Below are 3,715 nucleotides of genomic sequence, written 5' to 3'. Positions count from 1 at the left end.
CAATGGATGTTCTGTTGGTTCCCACTTGCTTTGTTCTGCCTTTGTCATCATTGCTCCTAAATCCTTTGCTTCCCAATTTTTTCCTACATATACTGCAATATGTGGGAACAAATTAGTTTCACTGAACCATTTTTTAACAAATTCACCTTCTGGTATATTTAAAGCTGCTCCCTGTTTACCTATTATGATGTACTGGGAGACCATCTCGATTTGCTGTCCCTTTCTTCCTTCCTGCCATTTTTGTTTTATATCTTGTATATTAACTCCTTTACACAGTGGCTATTTTAATCCTAATATGACTGCCATATTTTTTCCTATATTATTATAATTAAATTTTAATTTAACTCTTTTAACCAATTTCTCCTAATTTTAATCTTTATTCTGTCTGATGCATTTACCCTTTTTTTGTATTTATTGATAGTCTCAACTCTATTTTACAATCACTCAGTATGTAATCTTTTATAAAAAATAATTCTTTATTTATCTTTAATTCTCTTTACTATTTTTTCCACACTTATAATATTTTTTAATATACTTATTTAACTTGCTTCCTTGATCTCACTTCTACTGCACTGATCTCTGAAAATTTTCTCCTTCTCTTCCACACAGACACCAAACATGCAAAAGTCTATACAAGATCTTGATTCAATTTTTATTTATATTATTTTCCTAAACACATTCACATTGCTCGTCCCTTTATCTAGATCTCCCTCTACTCAGTAAAAAATCAGCGCCCAGCAGGGATTTTTGCCTTCCCGTTCATCCCTCTGTACTATTCCTCTCCTACAGAGCGGTATCCAAAGGTCTTTGTGCACTTTTCTATACTATATCTGCTTCATTGTTGAAAAATTGCTTACCGTTCGGTGGCCACCGTTGTTGTGTGTTGCTCGCCAAAAGCCAGCCCAAAGTGGTCGTCTCCTCTGCTCTTTTCCGTCCCATCTGGGGTGCCAATTTGTGGTGTAGTCTGCTGCTCATCTTAGGAACCACACTCAGTCTTGAGTTTTGATACCAGAATATACTCTTTATTATAAAGAGGAGAAGTTTCTCTGCAGAAAAAAATCTCCAGAATGTCTTTCTGTCTCCCCTTTTATACAGGTTGGATTTTAAGGCGTGGGGTATATATTCCATACAGTTTTCCGTACATAGAATGGTTCCTTTGTGCATACAATTCTCCCTAGAGAGAAGGGGTTCTTGTTATGGTAAAGAAAGAAGGCCCCCACTTATGTTTCCCAGATGTTTCTAATCTTAGGGCCTGTCTACTTTAGCCACGTAGGCATTTTCCACACAGGCATATGTGATTATAATGGAAGAATAACTGGATATTTAAATGGTTATATTCATAATGATTACACTCGAACAATTCATATTTTAACCAATAAAAATCTACTACAATTACAAGGACATTTGCGGGCTTCATTGCACAGGATGCGCTGTGAGAGACGCGCGCTTTGTTTGATGTTACAGCTGTGAGAGACGCGCGCTTTGTTTGATGTTACACTTGAAGTGTGTGGTCTCGCCCGTCGGTATTTTCCTTACAAATGCTCTACGACGTCATCATTTATGTGGCTTCATTGCACAGGATGCGCTGTGAGAGACGCGCGCTTTGTTTGATGTTACAGCTGTGAGAGACGCGCGCTTTGTTTGATGTTACACTTGAAGTGTGTGGTCTCGCCCGTCGGTATTTTCCTTACAAATGCTCTACGAAGTCATAATTTATGTGGTTTGGAATGCAGGGGACATACATTTAAAATATGAACCTCACTAACAGAAGGCTGCTTTCAATTTCAAATGACGCGCGCTTTGTTAGTGAAGACTGCTCGCGCATGCGGCTGTGCGCGACTCCGTGTAAAGCCCAATTTATACTTGTGTGTCGAACCTACGCCGTAGCCTACGCATAGACGCACACCCTACGCCGTAGCCTACACTGTAGCCTGACGTGCACCTCTCCAAAAATCTAACAGTGCGTCAATTCTACGCGGATGGCAAGCACTGTGATTGGTCTGCTAGAACCCCCCCTCCGTATGTGCTTGAGTTTTGTGTGTTTATGTGCACTTTAATATATTTTAACGTTACACCTTCCTATATAAAATAGTCCTTGTGGATATTGAAAGAATGCCATCTTCTCCTGTTCCTTTGTTGTCTCCTTTTTCTAGTTTTAAATAATGATTTAATGATTTGATATTTATTTGCCGCCGTCACGGTTATAATGCTTCTCTGATGAGCCGCTTCTTCTTCTGCTTTTGCCGTGGTACTGCGGGTTACACCAGCAACATGCCCATGGACACTGCTGACTAGCGGTTAGCATGTGTACTGCACATTGATGTGGACAACGACACAGAAGTATAAATGAAAACTGACGCATAGCCTACGGCGTAGGTCCGATGCAGAAGTATAAATCAGCCTTAAGTGGTTTAATGCATTTGCGTCTCAAAATGGTTTTATGATGCAAAATTAATGTAAACACAGCCAGTTATGTCTTAAGGAATTAAACGGACAGGACAAACCACATTACTTCTTATATTTCAAAAGAGATCTGTGCGTGAATGCAGCTGAATAGATCTCCCGCTGTCTATGATGTCATAGTAAAAAACAACAGTAAATATGAAAAATCACTCACAGATCTTGAATGGAAAACATTCAGATAATCTTAAATACTGAAAGCACTCTTTGTTTGTTGTTTGTAATATGTTTCTATGCTCCTCTTTATTATTTGCTACTTGCTTGTATGTTTTGAAGTTATATTAAAGTTCTTAACATACAACTGTTTTAATTATTTTTTTCAATTTGTAATTTTAAAAAGTACTTAATTACTTATGTAAGGATATGTAAATCTAAGGATTTTAAGATTCTCAAGTCGGTAAACTATTTAATTAATAGGGGGCGGGGGGGAGTAGATCAAGAATCGTTCTGTAATTGGATTGTGACTCCCAGAATCGGAATCGGATCGTGAGGTGACTAAAGATTCCCAACCCTAATCGCTATGGAGCCATTCTTGTCTACGTCCCTGCTCCGGCGTCGAAACAATGGCGGTCGGACTGTTACAGCTCACTCAGGGCAGGTCTAAGGTAAGACGGCCGTATCAATCAACTATCGTGGGAGGGGCCTGTGTCTGTGTGACGTCACACAGACAAGAAGCTGAGAACGGCCTGATTTGAAAAAGGGGATATTATTTTTAGGGATTAAATAAAAACCGCTGGGTGGATTTTTATCATTGACTTTTTAAACTGGATGGCCTCCACCCAAACAAACTTGGTGCAAGAGTTCTAAATAGGGATGCTCCGATCAGGATTTTTGCAGCCGATACTGAGTACCAATTTCTTGTCATGGTGATCTGCCGATACCGATGCCGAATCTGATGCTTCAAACTTTATATAGACATTTCATCAGGCGCACGCGGCCTAGCCCGAAGTTAACGTCCGGTCTTTTTATCAGTGTGGCTATGGCGCCGGCTACAAACGCAGTTAAATTTAAGGTGATGAGTAGACTGAAGTTGGGCTCAGGTGGATGTGCTGTGGTATGTGTTTCCCATAAATTTATTTATTTGTGGTGCTCGCCACAATATCAAAACTGACCGATTTTCCAAAAGGCTTCTTGAATAAACATGAGCACGTACTGCACGTTTAAAAATCAAAACGAGGCGCGGGTGTTGGTTGAGCTCAGCGCTACTTTGTGTACAGCCGTTACTGGGGAAACCTCTGTTTCTCCCGCTTTAAAG

Source organism: Sinocyclocheilus anshuiensis, unplaced genomic scaffold, assembly GCF_001515605.1.
Source record: "Sinocyclocheilus anshuiensis isolate Anshui unplaced genomic scaffold, SAMN03320099.WGS_v1.1 scaffold73, whole genome shotgun sequence".
Lineage (NCBI taxonomy): Eukaryota > Metazoa > Chordata > Actinopteri > Cypriniformes > Cyprinidae > Sinocyclocheilus > Sinocyclocheilus anshuiensis.
This window is presented reverse-complemented; position numbering follows the sequence as displayed.